The sequence below is a fragment of the Chiloscyllium plagiosum genome, unplaced genomic scaffold (genome assembly GCF_037043375.1).
Source record: "Chiloscyllium plagiosum isolate Xiang-an unplaced genomic scaffold, Cpla_swu_hap1 HiC_scaffold_3, whole genome shotgun sequence".
In the NCBI taxonomy this organism is placed as follows: Eukaryota; Metazoa; Chordata; class Chondrichthyes; order Orectolobiformes; family Hemiscylliidae; genus Chiloscyllium; species Chiloscyllium plagiosum.
In genome coordinates, this window is record NW_028270141.1 from 24907227 (window position 1) to 24933631 (window position 26405).

Sequence of the window (26405 nt, forward strand, 5' to 3'; positions counted from 1 at the left end):
AATAAGAAAGGGATGATCACCTTATTGGGATTGTATTATAGACCCCCTAATAGTGAGTGGAAAATTGAGAAACAAATTTGTAAGGAGATAGTAGTTACCTGTAAGAATAATAGGTTGGTTATGGTAGGGGATTTTAACTTTCCAAACATAGACAGGGACTGCCATAGTGTTAAGGGTTTAGATGGAGAGGAATTTGTTAAGTGTGTGCAAGAAAATTTTCTGATTCAGTATGTGGATGTACATACTAGAGAAGGTGCAAGACTTGACTTACTCTTGGGAAATAAGGCAGGGCAGGTGACTGAGGTGTCAGTGGGGGAGCACTTTGGGGCCAGCGACCATAATTCTATTAGATTTAAAAATAGTGATGGAAAAATATAGACCAGATCTAAAAGTTGAAGTTCTAAATTGGAGAAAGGCCAATTTTGACAGTGTTAGGCAAGAACTTTCAAAACCTGATTGGAGGCAGATGTTTGCAGATAAAGGGATAGCTGGAAAATCAGAAGCCTTCAGAAATGAAATAACGAGAGACCAGAGACAGTATATTCCTGTTAGGATGAAAGGAAAAGCTGGTAGGTATAGGAAATGCTGGATGACTATAGAACTTGAGGGTTTGGTTAAGAAAAAGAAGGAAGCATATGTCATGTATGGATAGGATAGATCGAGTGAATTCATAGAAGAGTATAAAGGCAGTAGGGAGTATACTTAAGAGGGAAATCAGGATGGCAAAAAGGGGACATGAGATAGCTTTGGCAAATCGAGTTAAGGAGAATCCAAAGGGTTTTTGTAAATACATTACGGACAAAAGAGTAACTGGGGAGAGAATAGGTCCCCTCAAAGATCAGCAAGGTGGTCTTTGTGTGGAACTGCAGGAGATGGAGGAGATACTAAATGAGTATTTTGCATCAGTATTTACTGTGGAAAAGGACATGGAAGATATAGAATGCAGGAAAACAGATGGTGACATCTTGAAAAATGTCCATATTACAGAGGAGAAGTGCTGGATGTCTTGAAAACGCATAAAAGTGGATAAATTCCCAGGACCAGTTCCCTCGAACTCTGTGGGAAGCTAGAGAAGTGATTGATGGGCCTCTTGCTGAGATATTTGTATCATTGATAGTCACAGATGAGGTGCTGGAAGACTAGACGTTGGCCACTGTTTAAGAAAGGTGGTAAGGACAAACCAGGGAACTATAGACTGGTGAGCCTGAAGTTGGTGGTGGGCAAATTGTTGGTGGGAATCCTGAGGCTCAGGATATACATGTATTCAGAAAGGCAAGGACTGATTAGGGAGAGTCAACATGGCTTTGTGCATGGGAAATCATGTCTCCCAAACTTGATTGAGTTTTTGAAGAAGTAACAAAGAGGGTTGATGAGGGCAGAGTGGTAGATGTAATCTACATGGAATTCAGTAAGGCGTTCCCCATGGGAGACTGATTAGCAAGTTTAGATCTCATGGAATACAGGGAGAACTAGCCATTTGGATACAGAACTGGCTCAAAAATAGAAGACAGAGATTGGTGGTGGAGGGTTGTTTTTCATACTGGAGGCCTGTGACCAGTGGAGTGCCACAAGGATCGGTGCTGGGTCTACTACTTTTCGTCATTTATATAAATGATTTGGATGCGAGCATAAGAGGTATAGTTAATAAATTTGCAGATGACACCAAAATTGGAGGTGTAGTGGACAGCGTAGAGGCTTACCTCAGATGGGCCAGTGGGCTGAGAAGTGGCAGATAGAGTTTAATTCCGACAAATGCGAGGTGCTGCATTTTGGGAAAGCGAATCTTAGCAGGACTTATATACTTAATGGTAAGGTCCTAGGGAGTGTTGCTGAACAAAGAGACCTGGGAGTGCAGGTTCATAGCTCCTTGAAAGTGGACTCGCAGATAGATAGGATAGTGAAGAAGACGTTTGGTATGCTTTCCTTTATTGGTCAGAGTATTGAGTACCGGAGTTGGAAGGTCATGTTGCGGCTGTACAGGACGTTGGTTAGGCCATTGTTGGAATATTGCATGCAGTTCTGGTCTCCTTCCTATTGGAAAGATGTTGTGAAACTTGAAAGGGTTCAGAAAAGTTTTACAAGCATGTTGCCAGAGTTGGAGGATTTGAGCTACCGGGAGTGGTTGAATAGACTTCGGCTGTTTTCCCTGGAGCTGAGGAGTGACCTTATAGAGTGGCACAGATAGGGTAAATAGACAAAGTCTTTTCCCTGGGGTGGGGGAGTCCAGAACTAGAGGACATAGGTTTAGGATGAGAGGGGAAAGATATAAAAGAGACCTAAGGGGCAACTTTTTCACAGAGAGGATGGTACGTGTATGGTTTGAGCTGCCAGAGGAAGTGGTGGAGGCTGATACAATTGCAACATTTAAAAGGCATCTGAATTGGTATATGAATAGGAAGGGTTTAGAGGGATATGGGCCGGGTGCTGGCAGGTGGGACTAGGTTAGGTTGGGATATCTGGTCAGCATGGACAAGTTAGACTGAAGTGTCTGTTTCTGTGCTGTACATCTCTGTGACTCTATGACTCTAAGACAGCTTTTTGGAGTAGATTGTGATGTAGCCCACTAGTGAACAGATAATACTGGATTTACTGGTGTGCAAAGAGGCAGATTTGATAAAGGTGCTTAAGGTGAAGGAATCCTTAGGAAGCAGTGATCATATAATGATCAAATTTACTCTACTTGAGAGAGAGAAGATAGAATCAAAGGTATTTCAACTGAATTAAGGAAACTATAGAGGCATGAGGGAAGAGCTGGGTAAAATTGACTGCAATTGACAGCAGGAAAGGCAGTGGAACAGGAATGGCAGGAGTTTCTGGGAGTAATTCAGGAAACACAGCAGAGATTCATCCTGAGGAAAAAGCAGCATGGTACCAGGAGGTGGAGGCAACCATGGCTGACTGGGGAAGTCAGGGATAGTATAAAAGCAAAAGAGAAAGCATATAATGTGGCAAAGAACAGTTGGAAAGCAGAGGATTGTGAAGCTTACAAAGACCATCAGAGGGCAACAGAGAAAGAAATAAGGAGGGAAAAGACTAAATATGAGGGTAAGCGAGCCAGTAATATAAAGGAAAACTGTTAGAGTTTCTTTAGATGTATAAAGGACAAAAGAGAGGCAAATGTGAGCTTTGGGCCTCTGGAAAATGACACAGGAGAGATAGTAGTGCGGAACAAAGTAATGACAAAGAAATTTCTTCATGTCAGTCTTCACGGTGGAAGACATGAGTAATATCCCAAAAGTTCAAGAGAGTGATGGGGCAGAACTGACTATGGTGGCCATCACCAAGGAGAAGGTGCGAGAAAAACTGAATGGCCTGAGGGTGGATAAATCACCTGGACCAGATGGACTACACCCCTGAGTTCTAAGGGAGGTGAAGAGATAGTGGAGGTATTAGTGGTGATCTTTTAGGAATCACTGCAATTAGGGAGGGTCCCAATGGACTGGAAAATCACTAACGTGACACCCTGTTTAAAAATGTAAAGCAGAAGACGGAAAATTACGGACCAATTAGCCTAATCTTGGTCGTGGGTAAGATCCTGGATTCCTTTGTGAAGTACAAGATTTCTGAATACTTGGAAGTGTTTGGTAAAATAGGGCAGAGTCAGCATGGTTTTATCAAGGGGAGATCATGCCTGACAAATCTGCTCGAGTTCTTTGAGGAAGTAATGAGCAGATTAGGCCAAGGAGAGCCAATAGATGTTATCTACCTGGACTTCAAAAAGGCCTTTGACAAGGTGCCACACAGGAGGCTACTGAGTAAGATAAGTGCCCATGTTGTTAGAGGCAAGGTGCTAGCATGGATAGAAGCCTAGCTGTCTTAGAGAAAGAGCTGAAAATGTGTTGCTGGAAAAGCGGAGCAGGTCAGGCAGCATCCAAGGAACAGGAGAATCGATGTTTCGGGCATAAGAACCTTCTTCAGGAATGCTTATGCCCGAAATGTCGATTCTCCTGTTCCTTGGATGCTGCCTGACCTTCTGCGCTTTTCCAGAAACACATTTTCAGCTCTGATCTCCAGCATCTGCAGTCCTCACTTTCTCCTGTCTGAGAGAAAGCAGAGAGTGAGGATAAAAGGGTTCTTCTCCGGGTGGCACCCAGTGACAAGTGGTGTTCCGCAAGGCTCAGTGTTGGGACCACAACTTTTCATTTTAAATATTAATGATCTAGGTGAAGGAATGGAGGGCATTCTAACTAAGTTTGCAGAGAATACAAAGGTAGGTAGAGGGACAGATAGCATTGAGGATGTGGGAAGGCAACAGAAGGATTTGGACAGGTTAGGAGAGTGGGCAGCGAAGTGGCAGATGGAATACAAAGTGGGAAAGTGTGAGGTCATGCACCTTGGCAGGAAGAATAGAGGCATGTAATATTTTCTAAATGGGGAGAAAGTTCAGAAGTCTGAAGTGCAAAGAGACTTGTGAGTTCAAGTCCAGGATTCTGTCAAGGTAAACTTGCAGGTTGAGTTAGTAGTTAGGAAAGCAAATGCAATGATGGCATTTATTTCAAGAGGACTTGAATGTAAAAGCAGGGATGTACTTTTGAGGCTCTATAAAGCTCTGATCAGGCCACATTTGGGGTTATTTTGCACAGTTTTGGGCCCCATATCTCAGGAAGGATATAATGGCCCTGGAGCGTGTTCAGAGGAGGTTTGCACGAATGGTCTCAGCAATGAACAACTTAACATATGAGGAATATTTGAGGACTCTGGGTCTATACTTGATGGAGTTTAGAACGATGAGGGGGAGGGATCTAATTCACACTTACAGAATACTGAATGGCCCGGACAGAGAGGATGTTGCAAAGATGTTGCCATTGTTAGGAGAGACTAGGATCTGAGGGCACAGTCTTAGAGTAAAGGGAAGACCTTTTCAAACAGAGATAGGGAGAAACTTTTTCACCCCAGTGAATCTATGGAATTCACTGCCACGGAAGGCTGTGAAGGGCAGGTCATTGAATATATTTAAGACAGAGATAGATAGGATCTTGATTGATTAGATTAGATTAGATTAGATTACAGTGTGGAAACAGGCCCTTTGGCCCAACAAGTCCACACCGACCCGCCGAAGCGCAACCCACCCATACCCCTACATTTACCCCATACCTAACACGACGGGCAATTTAGCATGGCCAATTCACCTGACCTGCACATGTTTTGGATTGTGGGAGGAAACCGGAGCACCCGGAGGAAACCCACGCAGACACGGGGAGAATGTGCAAACTCCACGCAGTCAGTCGCCTGAGGCGGGAATTGAACCCGGGTCTCCGGCGCTGTGAGGCAGCAGTGCTAACCACTGTGCCACCGTGCCGCCCACCTGTAAAGGGGACCAAGAGTTATGGGGAAAAAGTGGGAGAATGGGGTTGAGAAACATATCAGCCTTGATGGGCATAGCAGACTTGATGGGCTGAATGGTTTAATTTCTGCTCCTAAGTCTTGTGGTCTTATAATGCAATGTGTCTTAAGTCTCTCAGTTTTCGAGCATGCATCAGGAACAACATGCTTTTGATAGCATGGCAGCAAAATTGTAAAATGTTGAAATAGAAATGTAGTCAAAGAGTGCAATTGCTATTGTTCATTAATTAGAAGCCTTGGAAAGTTAGACCAAGCATTCTGTATAACAGTGCACCAATTTGAAACATTGAAGGAAATCTTCATTTACCAACTTTAATCCAAATCCCAAGCAGTTCCATTTACATGCCTCACATGGCGCATACCAAAGGTTGTGCTGAACTTTCGGGCTTGTTGGATCATCTTTTCAGCATGTGTCTTTGGTAGTGACTGATCATCTATTTCAGTATTAAATAAACAATTTGATCCTCCAGAGCATATTATCATAGAATGCATACAGTGTGGAAACAGGCCCTTTGGCCCAACAAATCCACACCAACCCTCCAAAGTGTAACCCACCCTGAAGCATTCTCTTAACCTATTATCCTATATTTACCTCTGACTAAAGCACCTAATCGACACATCCCTGAACACTATCAACAATTTAGCAGGGCAAAAGTGAGGACTGCAGATGCTGGAAATCAGAGTCTAGATTAGAGTGGTGCTGGAAAAGAACAGGAGATCAGGCAGCATCTGAGGAGCAGGAAAATCCTGCAACAATTTAGCATGGCCAATACACCTAACCTGCACATCTTTGGAGGGAGGAAACCGAACACCCGGGGGAAACCCACACAGACACGGGAGAATGCGCAAACTCTGCACAGACAGTCGCCTGAGGATGGAATCAAACCTAGATCCCTGGTGCTGTGAGGCAGCAGTGCTAACCACTGAGCCAGTATGTCATCTGTGGTTTTGTATTTCTCCTTAAAAAAGGATTAAACCATCAGTAGCGATGTTACTTATGTTCCTGGAGCAACATTTTCTCTGTTCCTTAACAGTTCAAAGTTCAATACATATGCAATGGCACAGACAATAGTCTAGCTTTGATTGTTGAATAAATGACCATTGGTTTTGGAAAGAATTGTACAATATAAGCAGGCTTTAGGTGTGATGTAGGATTATCAAAACAGTGTCTTAGATACATGTCTAAGGCTAACGGAATGTTGCCATTTATATCAAACGGCTGGTTTACAAAGGGAACTAAATTATGTTTCAGTTGTACCAAGTCTTACATTAAAATATGGATGCTCGAAGGTACAACTGCGTAAAGATGGAAAAGTTCGATACTCTCAACTATTAAATGCAACATTCACTTCTCACCCAGTGTCAAAACTTGATATCTTCCTTGTCAGAAATAAAGCTGTTCCCACAGAGTCACTTCCTTCTGCTATGTGGTGGCAGCACTTTTGATCATGATGCCACATTTACACAGTGATGGTTCTCTTTGTCACTGCTTGGTCTAGATTGCCAAGGCCTCTAATTAACTAACAATAGCAACTGCACCCTTTGAATACATTTCTATTTACACATTTTACAATGTTGCTGCCATGCTATCAAAAGCATATTGTTCCTGATGGGTACTAAGTTCATAACTATTGAATCACTAGCCCCAAAACCTTGCCAAACAGCAATCAGTTATCCAAAGCCTTCACTTGGCTGTCAGTTGCTAATGGACTCAGCATGTTCTTTGGATTAGTGACAGGTATCTATTTTCTACTTTGCAATTGGTAATAATGCACCAGTATTTTTGCTTCCTTAGGCTATTTTACTGTAAATTGGTTCCACAGTGTGAATCAGAAGTAAGTGGAGTTACCTTTATGTGCACTGGACAACATGCTATTTTGTGGTATTATTTCATTGATATTTAATAACAATAAATCCAGCTGGTCAGTTCACTCTGTTATGCAGGCTCACAAAGTCAGAAATAGATTCCCTTTCCATTTGTGCTGAATTTGCTGAAATGTGGTTTGAGATTCCCTGATCTTGAGTAATCTCAGCAGAACAACATTATAGGGTATTCATTTCTGAAGGAGAGTCATATTAGGAGGTTGCAAGGCGATGTCATAGAAGTTTATGAAATCATGAGGGATATAGATAGAGTTAATGGTAGATGTCTTTCCCCTAGGATGGTGGATTTCAATACTCGGGGGCACATTTTTAAGGTGAGAGGAGAGAGATTTAAAAAAGACACAGATGTTCACATGTGGAATAGACTTCCTGAGGAAGTGATGGATACGTGCACAGTCACAACTTTTAAAAGACAGGTTAGTACATGGATTGGGAAGGTTTGGAGGGATTTGGGCCAGGAGCAAGCAGGTAGTACTAGTTTAATTTGGGATTATGTTCGGCATGGACTGGTTGGACCGGAGGGTCTGTTTCTGTGCTGTATGACTCTATGACTCGAGGCAAAATTGTCTCTTGGAAGCGGGCTGAGGGTGGGGAGCAAGCAAGATTCGATTGTGAATGCAACATCTTTCAGATCAGACATGAAATCCCTCTATCCCCTCAGGTAAACATCAACTATCGTCTTGCACAATTTCTAAGAAGAGCAGATTTGTTTGCCCTGCTGTCCAGCTCAATATTTATCTCCTTATTATCTAGGCATTTCATTTAAGCATTACTCGAATTATATTGCTGTATGTGGAACCTTGCTCGGCCAACATTAGCTGCTGCATTTCTGAGAACAGTGACTACACTCAAAAATATCTCAGTGGTCGTAAACTGCCAGGGCCTGAGATATCCTAAGGTCGTGTAAGAAAACAGTTATTTTTTACCTGAAAGTGGTATGTTATAGAAAGAAGGCCATCCTAGAAGGAAGAAGAACTGTTAGATGTTGAGATGTTATCAAAATATATCTATCAAAAAAGGCTGCAGTCAACACTTAGTGAGTTTCCCCAGAGAGCCTGTATAATTGATTGCCACTGTCCTCATTGAGTATAATTTATTTATTTATTTATTGGTTATTTAACTGGTTCATTTTCTTATGACCTGCGTCACTATGGTTTTTTTCAGTGAGCAGTCTTAAGGAGAAAACATCCTGTTTAATGGAGGACTTGCCCGAATCCACATCAATGGATTTCATACTTACTCCTTCCCAAACTGAGATTAACTAATTCATCTCATACTGAGGATTAAACTTGAACTATGCTTTCCAGTGTTGCTTAGCTTCCCACTGGATATGTTTTCTGACCTATTGGGGAGCGCATAGTTAATTTTTTTTATCAAGGTTGAATCCCATGCTTTTTGTTTAATATTTTTTGCAAAAATTTGTAACCTGCAGGTCAAACATCGACTGGGATTAAGATCCAAGTGCAAGGGATGTTTCTTGCAACAAGCACTATAATGGGACAAGAGTATGACAAAATATAGTTGTATTTTCCATTTTTATTTTACTATTATAAGTTTCAGAGGGAACTATGGAAATGGTATTCTGAAGTAGAATCAGAAAGTTCCAGAAAACATTCAGCAGTTAGGCAGGACCTGCATAGGGAAGAGAGTTAACTGAAAGGCAGTATAGTTAATGCTTGAACAGAAATAGACAGTAGAGGATGGTTAAATTGGTAAATATATGAAACATCACTCAAACACAGATGCATCTAACTCTGCAGTTTAATCTCTGAAAGGTTGAGGACATTGAGAGTAACCTGTGCTGTGGAGGCACGTCCATGATTACATTGTATTAAAGAGCTCCATCCATAAACCTTTGGTGGCAATCTCAAATTATCTCTGGCCTGCCAGGTTGAACAGGGCGAGGCAACCTGCCTGAGGGGAGGGCAGTGGCAATGAAGGAATAATGATTATACAGTGTTATGTGTAACTTGGAGGGGAACCCAAATGGCAATGGTCCCATAACCTTGTTGCTCTTGTTCTTTGAGTTTATAAAGGTTGTGAGTGAGGGAGAAGCTGCGAGAAACTTGGGCAAGATGCACTGAGTGCATTTTACAAATGGTATCCTCTATAGCCAGAGTGCACTATCACTGGAGAGAGTGAATGCTTAACATAGTGGATGGGGAGCCAATCAAACGAACGATGTCCAGTTTCTTGAATATGATTTGGAGGTGCCGGTGTTGGACTGGGGTGTACAAAGTTAAAAATCACACAACACCAGGTTATAGTCCAACAGGTTTATTTGGAAGCATAAGCTTTCAGAGTGCTGCTTCTTTGTCAGGTGGTTTTGCTATAAATTCTGTGAATTACAATCTTATATTTCACAACCACCTGATGAAGGAGCAGCGCTCCAAAGGCTAGTTCTTCCAAATTAACCTGTTGGACTAAAACCTGGTGTTGTGTGATTTTTAACTTTCTTGAGCATGTTGGAATTACACCCATCCTGACATCTATCATTTGAGCCTCAATTATTTATACTCTACATTAATCTCTTAGTTGAGGGGATAGAGTCTAATGTAGTTAGATGGGGATAGAAGTAGTGATGAGAATGCAAAGAGACTTCAAAGGGATATGGACAGGTTGGATGAGGCGTAAGAACATCTGAGATGGAGTACAATATGATGGAATTTGAAATGACCCACTTTGGTAGGAAGCATAAAAGAAAGTGGAATGTATTTTGCACGTGAGAGAATGGGAAAATATTACATTCACGGAAACCTAGGTATCCTCATGCACAATTTTTATGCATTCAAGTGGTCAAAGCATCATCAGCTGGGACAGCATTTATTGCCCAGCCCATGTTTCCATTGAGAAAGTAGTGGTGAACTGCCTTCACCAATCTCTGTAATCTATTTGTTGAGCACCCATAATGCTGTTAGGGAGTTCTGTCATTTTGACCCAGAAACACTGAAGGATCAGCGATATATTTCCAATTCAGGATGATGAATGTCTTCAGGTTGTAGTGTTTCCATATATCTACTACCCTTGACCTTCTTGATGCTGGTGAATTATTGGTTTGGAAGGTTCTAAGAGCCATGGTGGGTTACTGTAATGTATCTTGCAGTTGGTCAATATTGCTGCTATTCAGCATTGGTATTGGAGAGAGTCACTGTTTATGAATGTGGTGAAATCAAGTGGGCTGCTTTGACTTGGACGGTGCCAAGTTTCTTTAGTGTTGTTGGGGTTGCTCTGATGTAGACAAGTGGGAAGTATTCCATCACACTCCTGACTTGTAGTTTATGTGTGATGTGCAGGCTCTGGGGAGTCAGGAGGTGAGCTTCCCCCTGCAGAATGCCTAGCCTGTTGTGACCACCATATATAGTTAGTCCAGTTGAACTTTGTTTAATGGTGATTCCCAGGATGTTGATAGTGAGGGATTCAGTGTTGGTAATGCACTGAATATCAAGGGGCAGTGTTAGATTCCCACTTGTTTGAAATGGTCATTGATTGGGACTTGAATGGCATGATTGTGACTTGTCACTGGTCAGCCCAAATCTGGATATTGTCCAAATGGATTTTATTTGATTTATTGGAGTCATACATACCTAAGTACAGTGAAAAGTTTCGTTTTGCAAGTAGTACAGGCAGGTCATAGCAAACCAGGTCATGTTTTGACAGAATGAGGAATAAAGAGGAGGTGCACAAAGCAAGATCAATATTAGCAAGGTCAATATTATTTAAAATTAAAGAGGTTCATTCAGCAGTCTGATAAAGCAGGGAAGAAACTGTTCTTGAATCTGTTGGTGTGTGAGTGTGTTTTCAAGCTTCTGTATCTTCTACCTGATGGATATGGACTGTTTCAGTATGTAAGGAGTTGTAAATGGTGTGGAAAATTCTGTAATCATTATCGAAAAACCCCACTTCTGACCTTATGATAGAAGGCAGATCATTGATGAAGCAACTTAATATAATTGGCCCTAGGACACTCACCTGAGGAAATGCAGAGAAATCCTAGAGTTGAAATGAATGACCTCCAACAACCACAATCATCTTCCATTTTGCCAGAATGACTTTATTCCCTGATTCCCATTGACTCCAGTTTTGCTAGGGCTTCTTGATGCTGCACTGGGTCAAATGTCACACTGATGTCAAGAGCAGTCACCTCATCTCTGGAATTCAGCTGTTTTGTCTATGGGCTTTAATGAAGTCAAGTGGTGGAACCCAAACTGAGCTTTATTGATGATCAAGAATTGAATAAGAGGATGGTAATTGGATGAGTTGGATTTGTTCTACCTTTTGTGTACAAAATTGTATATTGACAATTTTTCACATTGTCAGGTAAATGCCTTTTTTTTTTAGCTGTAATGGAACACAAATTCCATTGGCTACCATGGTGAGATTTGAACCCAGGTTTTTGGGAAACCACCTGGATCCCTAGTTCAGTAACAATACCACTACATCATTAAAACTCTCAATTATTGAAAGCTAACTTGCAGTAAGAGCAAAAATTAGAAACACAAATGGTATGTTGCAGTTGTTCCAAAGAGATTATGTCCTCATATATAAATCTTTGGTGAGACCACATCCAAATACTGTGTACAGTTAACATCTCCTTATCTAAATGAGGACATACCTAACTTAGAGGGAGTGCAACCAATCTTCACTGGACTGAGATCTGTGATGTGGGTATTTTCATACATGAAGAGATTGAATAGATTAGGTCTAAAATCTGGATTTTAGACAATATGAGGTAATTTAATTGAACATATAAATTTCTAGAGACTTTTTGATGGGGAAGATGCTAAGAAAATGTATCCTGTAGCTGGGAATCTAAAACATGGGGTCACGTTCTCAAAATAAGTCATTAGTCATTTCTGACTGTGATTTGGAGAAATTTCTTCACTTAAACATTCAATTAAAAACCTATGGAGTTCTTTATCTCAGAGAGTTACAAGATGCTTGGTTATTAGTAATATTCGATACAGATGCTGATAGATTTTTGGATACTGAGGAAAGTAGGGAATATGGATCTAGTCCAGTAATGTGGAATTAAGGTGGAAGATCAACCATGGATTTCTTAAGTTGCTCAAAAGTCCAAATGATCTATTCCAGCTTCTATTTCAATGGTTATCACAATTCTGGCTTGTGCCTTGGGGATGCTGGAAAGGCTTTAGGGAGTCAAGAAGTGAATCACTTGTTGGAGAATAGCCAGCTTTGACCTGCTTTTGAAGTGACGGTATTTATGTGGTTAGTCTAGTTAAGCTTCAGGTTAATGGTAACCCCAGGGTACTGGGGATTGGATGATGATAATTGTACAAATGTCAAGGGACACAATTATGTTCTCTCTTGTCGGAGGTGATCTTTCCTGTCATTCATGTGGCATTGGTTTCACTTGTCTTAGTTATTACTGAGGTACTAGGAGTGTACTATCTCTCTGTAGTCCATTACTCCATGTGTCACTACAGAAATTAATTGTTTTACCAAGTTCTTGATATGGCCAATCGTATGCTTTCTCTATATTTAGGTCTGAAAACAGAAAGATCTATCAACCAGGTTCCTTTAATAAACACATAATAATTAATTTATTATAAACAAATTTCTTTAAGATTAATGCAAAAGCTGGTTGCACATACACAGTTTGCAATATAAATGTGCACCCCATTAAATAATCCAAACCACACACTCTGGATAAAGGGGAAAACATAGATTTTTCTTTGCAGAGATTCCATTTGGGCGATAAAAAAAGTACACTTTTCGCCAATAAGTCTGAGTTCTTGAAGGGAGAAAAAAAGTACAAATGCCAGTTGGCCATTCTGCTTCTCCAAGAGTGGTGTCACCAAACACAAGCAGAAATCGCTGGGAGTTTTGCCAAGGCTTACTCAGGTACCAAGTTATCAAGGACTCTTTGAGATGCCCTTCAAGAGAATAGGCGCAGACTAGATCAAGGTCCCAGTCACACATTGGATCACAACAAGAAGTTTTCAAGAGACAGGAAAGCTGAGCTGGGATGCTCTTAATTTATTCCAGGCTGCCAACAACTGGAAAATCCAAACAGTCTCCAAAGCTGAAGTTATAAACTGACAGCTGTAAGCTCAGGCAAACGGAGTCTACAGTACACAGGCAGTTACTGCAAGGCATGTAATTCTTGACAAATGTCTTACTAAAATAAAGTTCCACTGTCCTTTCATTGAGCTCTTTAAAAAATTCAAGCATCCACAAGCCTTCAAATTCAAGTTCAATAAAATGTTTAAATACCAAGCTATTGTAACACCGTTCATTAAGCCAAGCCTGAATGTTGTCCAGGTTTTGCTGCATTTGGATATGGACTGCTTCATCATCTAAGCAGCTGTGAATGGAACTGAATACTGTGCTCTCATGAGTGAACAACCCAACGTCTGACCTTGTGATGAAGGGAAAGTTGAAGAGATTGGACCAAGGATACTACCCTGAAGAATTCCTGCAATGATGTGCTGGAGATGAGTTGATCGGTCTCCAATAACTGCAGTCACCTTCCCTTGATCTTGGTCTGCCTCCAGCCAGTGGAAAGGTTCCCCCAGACTCTCATTACTTCAGTTTAACCTGTGCTGTTGATGCCTGCTTGATCAACTGTGACCTTGAGGTAAAGAGCAGAAATACCATCCTGGATTTCAGATGCTTTATCAATAGTTGGACCAAGGCAACAATGAGGTCAGGAGCTGAGTGACCCTGATGAAACCAAAATTGCATGTTGTGGAGCAATGCCTTTTGGTCACACTATCAAGAACACCTTCCTTCATTAGGTGTTAGATGGCTGCTTTCCTTCCTGAAAGGACATGTGTGAAGCAGATGAATCTCTTCTCACAATCTGGTCATTATATGGCCACAATTACTGATAATAAGGTTTTATTCCACATATTATTATTTTTAATAACTGATATTAAATTGCCTGATAGTACAGAAATTTGCTAAGCGGAGACACAAAATCAAAGCATTTCATCATGCACTTATCAGGACAAGAACGCAAGAAGCCAGGCTTGGAAAAGGAACACCAATTTATATGGTGTTGATTGATAGGGTTACATGTATGTGGAGCAGTTAACAGTTAATAACTGCTAATCTTTGAGAGTGCTCTGAATGCCATAAGTATGTTTCCGATAGACTTTTTTCCCATTGCTTTGTTCTTTTAGCTTCTTTAGTTTCATTTTCTTTGCTAATTTCTTAAAAACGTGTCTGTGTGTATGTGGGGTGTTCATAGAGACATAGAGATGTACAGCGTCCAACCCGTCCACGCTGACCAGATATCCCAACCCAATCTAGTCCCACCTGCCAGCACCCGGCCCATATCCCTCCAAACCCTTCCTATTCACATACCCATCCAAATGCCTCTTAAATGTTGCAATTGTACCAGCCTCCACCATTTCCTCTGGCAGCTCATTCCATACACGTACCACCCTCTGCATGAAAAAGTTGCCCCTTAGGTCTCTTTTATATCTTTCCCCCCTCACCCTAAACCTATGCCCTCTAGTTCTGGACTCTCCGATCCCAGGGAAAAGACTTTGTCTATTCATCCTATCCATGCCCCTCATAATTTTGTAAATCTCTATAAGGTCACCCCTCAGCCTCTCACGCTCCAGAGAAAACAGCCCCAGCCTGTTCAGCTTCTCTCTAGTGTGAAGGAGGTGAGTTATTAACTTTTTAGAGCTATCTATGGCCGTGCTGCTGCTCTTGTTTAATGGCTATCTTTGTCTCCATTCTGAAGCTTTCACCATTTGTAATGTTAATGTGATTGTTGAAGGTATTTTACTTCATTCTGAATCCCATCATAGTTTTGAGGATTTTTGCTTGTTGAAGCTGATGGGATGTAAGAAACACATTTGTGATTATGCAGTTATGGAATATTTCTCCTCTTTAGCCTGTTGTATGTTCTACTCTATTTCTTCCTTCAAGCATTGTTGTATTTGTGTTTAATGGTGCTAATATTTGAGGTTAAGGTCAAAAATGCTAATATTCGAGATGCAAAGCTGTTGCTGATTATGATAATGCTAATTGTGGAGTTCAATGTGATGTGTATGTCCATCCACATTAGTGCTGCAGCCAGATGTATGTCTGAGTTGGTGTTTGAACAGGAACACCAATGGCAGCTAGGACCCCTGGGAACAGTCCCAATCTTTGTGAGGGGAGTGAAACACTACCTTTGGGAAGACTGGGGACAGGTCAACAAATGGGTCAGGGAGCACCCATGCACCTAAACTAGTTTAGGGTTATGTTTGTCTATTACATTTTTTCACCTTGTCCAAGCTCTCACTTGGCTATCATGGAGGTGGGGGAACATTGGATGGGAGGAGAGTTAAGGGTCTCATGTAGACTACAAAAGTGCCCATTTTTCCTAACTTGGGCCTTGCAGGTTTTTACTTGATTCTAGTTCTATACTGTCGTCTTTATTTATTTTCCTTAGGCCCATTGTCAGCACAGGGAATTGTTGTTTACATATTGGCTCCAACTGAGCACATATTTAGCAAACAGGGTCACATAATGTAATTTCCCCGATGTAACAATAAACGTTGCACCTGAGCAAAAGTGTGCAACTTAACTGGTTATTCCAGCTTTCTCTCCACTTCACAGATTGAATACACCTTTATTGGTCATTATGGTTGGCATTTACTACAACAATTCTCAGTCACAATGTCTTGTTCTGATTGTGCTCTCTGTCTTCCATTAGTTTTCCATTGTGCACAGTTCTGGTCCCCACACTATCAAAAGTCTGTGGATGTTTTGGAGAGAGTACAGAAAAGGTATGCCAGGATGTTGCCTGATCTGGGGGGGATTTTAGCCATGAAGAAAGGTTGGACAGATTGGGTTTGTTTTTGCTGGAACACATGAGGTTGAGGGGTGACCTGATAGAAGCTTATAAGATTGTGAATGGCGTGGATAGAGCGGAATGTATAAGGCTTTTTCCCATGGTGGAGGAGTCAATTACTAGGGGTCACAGATTCAAGGTGCAGGCAGGGGGAGATGTTTGAAAGAGATGTGTGAAGCAAGTCTTTCACACAAAGCGTGGTGAGAGCCTGGAACTGCCAGAGGAGGTGGTGGAAGCAGACACAATCGCAGCATTCAAGAAGCACTTGAATGAATACATGAGTAGGAAGGGAATAGAGGGATATGGATCCTGTGAATGAAGATAGTTTTGGTATGGAAGGGCAGAATGTGTCAGCACAGGCTTGAAGGGCCAAAAGGCCTGTTCCTGTGCTGTATTGTTCTTTCTTCTTTGTACTTCTTTGCCCTATTATTCCATAGCTTGCTTCCCAGGCCACATTAAGGAGATGCATTCATTGGAGAGAATTCTGTTGGAAGTCTTGTCTCATGTGTAAATAAGCACGCAGATTTAAACTGAGGTGAAATGTAACATTGTGACAGTAGCACCAAAAGCCATTGTGATAGGAAAAATGTTCAAGGCACCTTAGCCTCTTAAAATTGTCTGGTGTACTGCCTTATTAGTGAGATGTCAAGCAGACAAATGGCAATAAAGACAATAAATTGCCAGTATTGGTATTGGTGTCTTAGTCCTAAGAGTTAATAATATTAAAAAAAAAAGACACAGAGAGGTAAGTGTTCACTCCCCTTCAGTCTTCACTCATTTCCCCGTCAAATTCTCTGTAAAGGATCCAATCACAACTTTTTGTTAATTATGCCTTTGATTTGGCTATCCAGGACACTTGCCTCCGATCTTGGTGGTAAAAACAATGACTGCAGATGCTGGAAACCAGATTCTGGATTAGTGGTGCTGGAAGAGTACAGCAGTTCAGGCAGCATCCGAGGAGCAGCAAAATCGACGTTTCGGACAAACGCCCTTCATCAGGAATAAAGGCAGAGAGCCTGAAGGGTGGAGAGATAAGCTAGAGGAGGGTGGGGGTGGGGGTGGGGGTGGGGAGAAAGGAGCACAGAGTACAATAGGTGAGTGGGGGAGGGGATGAAGGTGATAGGTCAGGGAGGAGAGGGTGGAGTGGATAGGTGGAAAAGGAGATAGGCAGGTAGGACAAGTCTGGACAAGTCATGGGGACAGCGCTGAGCTGGAAGTTTGGAACTAGGGTGATGTGGGGGAAGGGGAAATGAGGAAACTGTTGAAGTCCACATTGATGCCCTGGGGTTGAAATGTTCCGAGGCGGAAGATGAGGCGTTCTTCCTCCAGGCGTCGGGTGGTGAGGGAGCGGCGGTGAAGGAGGCCCAGGACCTCCATGTCCTCGACAGAGTGGGAGGGGGAGTTGAAATGTTGGGCCACGGGGCGGTGTGGTTGATTGGTGCGGGTGTCCCGGAGATGTTCCCTAAAGCGCTCTGCTGGGAGGCGCTCAGTCTCCCCAATGTAGAGGAGACCGCATCGGGAGCAACGGATATAATAAATTATATTAGTGAATGTGCAGGTAAAACTTTGATGGATGTGGAAGGCTCCTTTAGGGCCTTGGATAGAAGTGAGGGAGGAGGTGTGGGCGCAAGTTTTACAGTTCCTGCGGTGGCAGGGGAAGGTGCCAGGATGGGAGGGTGGGTTGTAGGGGGGCATGGACCAGACCAGGTAGTCACAAAGGGAACGGTCTTTGCGGAAGATGGAAAGGGGTGGGGAGGGAAATATATCCCTGGTGGTGGGGTATTTTTGGAGGTGGCGGAAATGTCGGCGGATGATTTGGTTTATGTGAAGGATGGTAGGGTGGAAGGTGAGCACCAGGGGCGTTCTGTCCTTGTTACGGTTGGAGGGGTGGGGTCTGAGGGCGGAGGTGCGGGATGTGGATGAGATGTGTTGGAGGGCATCTTTAACCACGTGGGAAGGGAATTTGCGGTCTCTAAAGAAGGAGGCCATCTGGTGTGTTCTGTGGTGGAACTGGTCCTCCTGGGAGCAGATACGGTGGAGGCGGAGGAATTGGGAATATGGGATGGCATTTTTGCAAGAGGTAGGGTGGGAAGAGGTGTAATCCAGGTAGCTGTGGGAGTCGGTGGGTTTGTAAAAAATGTCAGTGTCAAGTCAGTCATCATTAATAGAGATGAAGAGGTCCAGGAAGGGGAGGGAGGTGTCAGAGATGGTCCAGGTAAATTTAAGGTCAGGGTGGAATGTGTTGGTGAAGTTGATGAATTGCTCAACCTCCTCGCGGGAGCACGAGGTGGCGACAATGCAGTCATCAATGTAGCGGAGGAAGAGGTGGGGAGTGGTGTCAGTGTAATTACGGAAGATCAACTGTTCTACGTAGCCAACAAAGAGACAGGCATAGCTGGGGCCCATACATGTGTCCATGGCTACCCCTTTGGTCTGGAGAAAATGGGCGGATTCGAAGGAGAAATTGTTAACGGTGAGGACCAGTTCAGCCAAACGAATGAGAGTGTCAGTGGAAGGGTACTGTTGGGGATGTCTGGAGAGGAAAAAACGGAGGGCTTAGAGGCGGATGGAGGTGTAGAGGGATTGGATATCCATGGTGAAGATGAGGCTTTGGGGGCCGAGGAAACGGAAGTCTAGGAGGAGGTGGAGGGCGTGGGTGGTGTCTCGAACATATGTGGGGAGTTCCTGGACTAGGGGAGATAGGACAGTGTCGAAGTAGGTAGAAATGAGTTCAGTGGGGCAGGAGCATGCTGAGACAATGGGTCGGCCAGGGTGGTCAGGCTTGTGGATCTTGGGAAGGAGGTAGAACCAGGCAGTGTGGGGTTCCCGGACTATGAGGTTGGAAGCTGTGGGTGGGAGATCTCCTGAGATGATGAGGTTCTGTATGGTCTGGGAGATGATGGTTTGGTGATGGGGGGTGGGGTCATGGTTGAGGGAGCCGGAGGAAGAGGTGTCCTCGAGTTGGCGTTTGGCTTCAGCGGTGTAGAGGTCAGTGCACCAGACTACCACTGCGCCCCCTTTATCCGCTGGCTTGATGGTGAGGTCGGGATTGGAGCAGAGGGATTGGAGGGCTGCGCGTTGTGAGGGTGAGAGGTTGGAGTGGGGGAGGTGGGTAGACAGGTTGAGGCGGTTAATGTCCCGGTGGCAGTTGGAAATGAAGAGGTCGAGGGCAGGTAATAGGCCAGCGTGAGGTGTCCAGGTGGATGCAGTGTGTTGGAGGTGGGTGAAGGGGTTCTCGAAAGGTAGGTGGGAGTCCTGATTGTGAAAGTAAGCTCGGAGGTGGAGGCAGCAGAAGAAGTGTTCGACGTCGCGGTGTGTATTAAATTCATTGATGATGGTTTGGTGATGGGGGGTGGGGTCATGGTTGAGGGAGCAGGAGGAAGAGGTGTCCTCGAGTTGGCATTTGGCTTCAGCGGTGTAGAGGTCAGTGCACCAGACTACCACTGCGCCCCCTTTATCCGCTGGCTTGATGGTGAGGTTGAGATTGGAGCAGAGGGATTGGAGGGCTGCGCGTTGTGAGGGTGAGAGGTTGGAGTGGGGGAGGGGGTAGACAGGTTGAGGTTGTTAATGTGATGGTCCACCCATTCTGGCCCCTTCTCTCCTGGCATGCTACCCTCTGATACTGTTATGGGCCCCAACTGAACTAGGGAATGGGAAAAATAAACATCATTTTAGACAATGTTATCTTAAAGGTGGCTGGGATATTATGGATTTGTCTTTCCTTTCCTGTTCCAGCAGATTCTGTAGTCTTTTGCCAGACCTACAGTGGAAGTTCAGCAGAACCCTTGTGAATGTTAATCTTTTAAAAGAAATTCAAATATAATGCATTCTTCATTGCTGTCTTTATATTACATCTATAAAGAATAAAACTAAATTAAAATATTTGTTTATGATTGTGAGCATGGATCTCTAGTTACAATGAATGAAACAAAAAATGTACTTTGAAACATGGTTACTTGCACATTACTAATGCTGGTGGAGTGTTCGATTAAAGTGGAATAAATAACAGGGATTGGAGATTTATACAAAAATCAATTTAAGATGACAGGCTGCATGACCTGCTCGTCCTTTAGACCCAGGAATGACATGGCCCAATGATTTCCCTGTCTTAAATTGTGTTTATGGCCACTCCCTATTGTTTATCCTATGTATGAATCATGAATGTGAAGAGTTTGTGTCGGTAGGGAATGTGTAGGAGAAAGATGTAATAAATAAAGGCTTTCCTCCTTTTTGTGCATTTCCTGGTGCTGATGCTGAAGGACTAGAAGACTGAAATGTCTGCAATGATTAAAAGGGATGGTAGCAGAACTCAAGATTCCAATAAGAATCTTTATAAACTTTGGATTCACAGGGTAGGGGGTGGCAATATTAATTTGGGGATGTTTGATTCCACAACAAACCACAGCAAGATAGGATCTCAGAACCAAATTTTCTGTTTATAATGCTGGAAATGTCTTGCAACAGGTTGCGTAATGGTAGATTGTTAAATGTGTGAACCAATGTGTTTTTACAGCCTTACATCTACAACAGGATGAAAATCACGAAATATCCCACTTTTTGTGTTAATTCAAGGTGAAGTTAATGAAGGAGCCTGATGCGGTTAACTCAGGCCAGGAAAAGTAGCAGTAGCTACTGAACAGCACAATCTCTTTCATAGATATTGTTAGATGCTAAAACCTGCAGCTGTGATTTATAATTTGGAATTGCACATTCATTTTCAGTCAGTATTTGTTCAATGAATATTTAAGATTACCTGAATCTCACTGTTACAGATCTTCAAATCATTCATGATTTTTCCGTGGAGGTGAAATGGTGATTCTGTTATTTGTAAAATTGAGAGTCTTGAAAGCTTTAGAATAGTACAAAACAAGTGATGCAATTGTTTCTAATCTTCTTACTTTTTAATGCTATCCTGCAAGCTAACATCTAGCTGCTTCTAATTTCAAGATTAATTCTATTAATGTGATCATTTAGAGAATTGTGCCCTTACTGTGTGGATTTTGCTGTTTAGAAGGTACCATTTAAAACAAAAATGTTTAATAAACAATATTGCAAGTACACAGCTCATAAAGTGGCACCTAATTGAGGTCTGTTCGGATTTTGGATGGGACCCTTGGTCAAAAGTTAATGTGCTGTTTTATTTTCAGATATTTAATGTGTTGAATTTCTTTTTCAGGCTGCACAATGTCAAACTTTGAAATCAGATTGAATAATTTAATCAGTGTTTAAATTTCTGCATTATGTTTTAATGCTGTTCACCAAAAGGATTTGCTGTTCAGATCCTATTTCTAATATTCTAATGTTTAAATTAGAATCATCCTATTTCAGTTTGTGGGTTGGTTCGCAGATAAATTTGGCTCAAACGCTAATTAATGTCACATTACATTCAGATTATGACAATAAGAACAGTTTGTTCACAAGTGCTTTCCACAAGTGTGAAAGTCCCATGGCATCAGCACTCTAAACATGAAGGTTGAAGGTTTACCTTAATAGCTAGCCATCTTATTACATGTAGCATTGATTGACTAATTCGATAAAATTGAAGAGAACACATACAATAACAATAGTCTTCTGGTGCTCCTTAATACTATGGGTTATGCTTTTATACTGTCACCTGGATGCCTAAACTTGCATATGGCATGTTGTCCACAACTGTTGCTTGTATCTTTTAAGCTTTGGCCTTTACTCAATGTTAAGGCCCTCAAAAAATGAGTTTTTTGAAAACTGCTTTTCCACAATTTTGTATTATTAGGTTGAAAGCCCAGCTCCACCTCCAGAAACCTACTTTTTCAAATGGCTCTCCATGCCTCTAATGGTACTAATTGCAGTGCTATCTCCAAAGGCATCTGATGTATGAAAACAGAGCTATATTAATGTGGCAGCATAAACCATTATTAATTTGAATATATTCTTACTTTGTTCAATTGTGTAAATGACTATTCAATTATGTACAATTGGTCTCTTATAATAAAATTGTGCAAATAGAAAACAAGAAAGAAAAATGTGCAAATTGTTCAGCACTTTTCACAATCTCTGGATCTCTGAAGGTCCTACATTGAAAGTAAGCATCATTTTTCAAATGGTCATCGTTACAGTGCAGGAAATGTGCAGTCAATTTATTACAGAAATGTGTATTGTGAAAATAATGTGAAAATAGTTTATAGTGATGTTCATTAAGGGAAACAAATATGGCCAGGAGAACTAGAAGGTGAAGGAAGCATTTTTTTTCTGTAAATATCCAAAGCTCTTGTTTAGACCACACATGGATCACAGTATGATGTTATGGGATATATTAGAAGGAGTACAATGCAGATTCGTCAGAATGTTTTTATTTTCATTTATTTAGTTGTGGGCCATGGACATTGCTGACTGGTCAGCATTTATTGCCAATCCCGAGTTATCAGCATCCCAATGAGAAATAACATAAACTAAGTTTGTATTTTAAGTCTGAGATTTTTGGAGTTTTGCCAACCATGAGTATTAAGGGATGTGAAGCCAAGGCAGGAACCTGAAGTTAGCATACGGAACAGGCATGGCCTCATTGAATGGGAAACGGGATGAATTACTGATGCGTGTTTCTCTGTTCCCAGGACGTAGAACTTGTGATATCCTAAGAAGACAGTCGGAGACTTGATTTAATGTCTCATCAAACAGCACTGCAGATAGTGCAGCACTCCCTTGTTATAATGTTATGAATAAATTACATCACAGGAATGACATGGATGCATATTTCGATATCATCATTCAATATGACAGGAAGAGACTTTTCCACATAGTGGCAGGATTACTGACCATATGCCATACATTTAAAGGTAAGGGGCAAGAGGTTTCAAGTGGATGTGAGGAAAGTCCTTTTCACCCAGAGAGTGGTGAGAATCTGGAACTCACTGCCTGTGAGGATGGCAGAAGCAGAAAAGCTTAAAACATCGAAGAAGGGCAAGTGACAGAGGTGTGAGTAGGGGAGCATTTTGGGGCCAGTGACCACAAATCAGCCACAATAGAGGCTGATACAATTACAACATTTAAAAGGCATCTGGATGGGTATATGAATAGGAAGGGTTTAGAGAGATATGAGCCAAATGGGATTAGATTAATTTAGTATATGAGGTCAGCATGGATGAGTTGGACCGAAGGATCTGTTTCTCTATGACTCTTAGTATATGCATCTACACTTACAATGACAAGACACTCAAATATATGGACCAAGTGCTGGAAAATTTGATTAGAAATGTTATGTGGTTGTTTTTGACTGGCAGACATTTGATGGGCTAAAGGACCTTTTTCTGTTATGTAGATCTTTGTGACTCTATGACATTGTTTGGCTGTGCTAATGGATTCCCCATTATAACCTGTCAAATGGACAGAAATGAAACGACCCCTCTCCAGTGAATTTTATAATGGTGGTACCTATACAGCATTTCAACTGTGCAGCCTTTAAATTTTACTCACTTAATCTGTGTACTTCGTAGGAAATGATTTGATAGGAAAGAAAGGGATTTTCAATACCTGCTTGTGCAATATTATTGTATATTTATAGAAGGTGTGTTAGTAATGTTACTGTAATCGAAAATGTATGAATGTGAGCGTTTTGAGACACAAGCAAATTTCTCCAAACCCCATCACTGGATTTCACAGCCAATGTGTTGAGTCCATTTCTGTTCTGGAAGGGTTGCCGTTGTGCGCCTTTCACTTATTATGTGAAATCAGGCTGCTCTGTGACAGTGCGGGAGCAACAGCTTGGAGGTTATGGTGGTCACGTTGGTTTCAGGGAGAATTTTGCACTCGGTGCGCCTCCCAGTGCAGCCGAGGGTGGACGGGTGCAGCTTTCACTCTCCCTTGGACTGAAAAATCCAAGCTGCCATATATTTTTTTTTAAAAAAAGACAGACTGTAAATGATTCCTATTCCTTGGTTCACAGAACATCCGATGCGGTGCCCAATCAGCTGAAAAACCTCCACAGACGTCAGTGGCTGTTTTGAACACTGGAGTCTGCAGCTGCTCGGAAAGTGGAGCCTCCATTAGAGCGGCTCTATTGATTTCTGAATTAAAATGCACAAGAGCTCGCCGCAGAAGCACAAGCCGAGCAAACGGCAGACACAGCTGAGGAGAAAAGTCACACGTCTTTTTTTCTCTCTCTCTCTCTTTCCACCCCCTCCTTTCTCTCTCTTTCTGTGTCACAAGGACTTTGCCTTCGGTTCAGAATTTGCTCGTTTTCCTTTTGTTTATTTGGAAGACCCCAGACCTCCCTCCCTCAGTTTGGTCTGCCTGTGCCAATCAGCCCTGACTGAGGTGGTTTGCACCAAGCACCAGGCAGTGAGGCGCAGCAGTTCCGCCCAGACGTGTGCCTTTGCCATTTTCATTTTAATCAGTTTGATCAGGACGTCTGCTGATTCATTTTGCAGGACAGCCCCTTGAGGACCAGGGTGGAAGCCTGACGCGAGCCACTGTTGCATCATTGCAGCATTCTATATCAGCCAGAATGCAGCAAACTCGGGATTAGTACCTAGCATTTAAATCAAAACCCACCCCGATACAGTAAACCATCCCCAAACCCATTCCCCCCAATCAAAAACCAAAAACAAAATGCAATTTGCAACAAAGAAATGACTGCTTCGGTGACCAAGGCGATATTTTGTAAGAAAATCCATAATCATTCATTAAAAAACTCAGAAAATTCAAATATAAACGTTAACCTGCCTGTTATACCTGTTTCAGAGTGTGTGATTTTCAGAACTGACAACCTTATTATGCAGCACCTCTTATTATTGATATTATTCTGCTCTCGGTTGCCATGGCCACATAGCAAGAGACATTCAATTTTCTGTGTTCCATCATCATTATCTATGAGGCCATCTGTTGTGGAAAATGAATTCAGCCTCATTTGCATGACTGATAAGCTTTTTTTTATCTATTTAACAGAAGGTCATATGCCGGGGATTTGAAGCTGGTAAAAAGATGTGAAAAAAGCCTATCGAGAGGATGAGTGGGAGTGTGTGCATTAGTGGATGTATGTGGAAGTATAACAGATCCCTTAGGCCTGGTAGCCTATCGTGCTGCATTTGTCATCCTTGCCAAGGCGACATTTTTACCTAGGCTTCTGCACAGCGAAGAGTGTTGTTCCCTGCAGTCTGGTTCAAGTCACAGTATTTTGCTTATTGTGGTGGGTGTAGTTTGGTTTTCTCTTTTTTTTGTTCCCAATTTTTCTGAAGAGTCTTCTCACATTCAAATATTGCTAATGTGGATTTGATGAGACTCCTTGCTTTTTTATTTGTATCTGTGCTGTGCTCGAGTTACTGCGTTGAATGAGAAAGTAGGAATAACACAGGCAGTGCCGGCTATGATTCAGTTATATTCAGGCAATGGTTTAAAAAAAAGTCAAGAAAAATGGGCATTTCTGTGAAAATGCTGCATAATGCCCTTTGAGTTTGTTTATTGAATCCGGTGGTCCCGTATTCAGTTGTGTTTGTTGGTTACTAATGATAGCTGTGCACCCTGTCCGTTCTGATATGATATTCAGTTATCTGCCTTCTAAGCTTCTGGTAAAACTTGATCACTGATTGTTATTTCTTGAACCGATTTATTTGGTATGAAGTCAGGGCACACACTTAAAAGTGCTTGGAAGTTGCTATGTTTGCATGTGCCTATAAATATTTGCTGCCATATTTTCAAATAGTTTGCTCAACTTATTGTAAGTAACGAAAGCCACATTTGTTATCGAACAAATATAAAAAACATATTCTGAACTTCCATAAATGTTCAGACAAGTAAAAGGAAAAGAGCCACTGCTTAGAATTAGAGTCAGCAGATTTAGGCCATAAATTGAAACTATCAAACTTGAGCGATGTGATAGAACTTTCAAAATGCTGTTTTCAATTTGTCTCAATTAAATCTTCACAAAATTAGTTTGAATGCTACAAAGTTCTGAGTCAAGGTTAACATATAGAGGGTAAACTTACTTTAGAATAGTTTAGACGTTCTCTTAAAACTATACAAAGTAGAATTATTTGGTCTTGATATAGTTTACCTTTTAAGTCTCATCACATCACATTGACATAGACCACCATAATTTTCAGTGTCTCTTTTACAAATTTTTTAGTACTTTGCAAAGCTTTTATTGCTTTACTCTGGAGCTGCTTAATATTTTCAAACCTCTGTATGCTGCAAAAGCAAAATATTTATTCAATTATTTCCAAGTTTGGGAACCAGTAGTAACAGCTTTATGTTAAAATAAGTATGGTGCTATAGTTCACTGTTTTCTGTGGCCTGTCATTGCTTTTTTTTGTGAAGTCACTTTTGAATTATTCTAATTCCAAGATTAATTTAACCGATGTGATTATTTAAGGATGTACATTTATCTACTATA

The 26405-nt window shown here is 41.8% G+C and overlaps 1 protein-coding gene across 13 annotated transcripts in view; it reads left to right on the forward strand.

Annotated features, from left to right (window-relative positions):
* The window catches only part of LOC122541729 (myelin transcription factor 1-like protein), a 558875-nt gene that overhangs the window by 93960 nt on the left and 438510 nt on the right, over positions 1 to 26405 (forward strand). For 5 of the 13 annotated variants that reach the window (XM_087978075.1, XM_087978087.1, XM_087978062.1 and 2 more), the window contains exon 1: positions 24956 to 25202. The exons of 2 other annotated variants lie outside the window; for them this stretch is intronic. The gene's annotated coding sequence lies outside the window, so the exon portion shown is untranslated. Of the gene's footprint in view, positions 1 to 24955; positions 25203 to 26405 lie in introns of those variants that run through there. 6 more of the 13 variants (XM_087978021.1, XM_087978010.1, XM_087978089.1 and 3 more) reach the window with 2 other exon arrangements.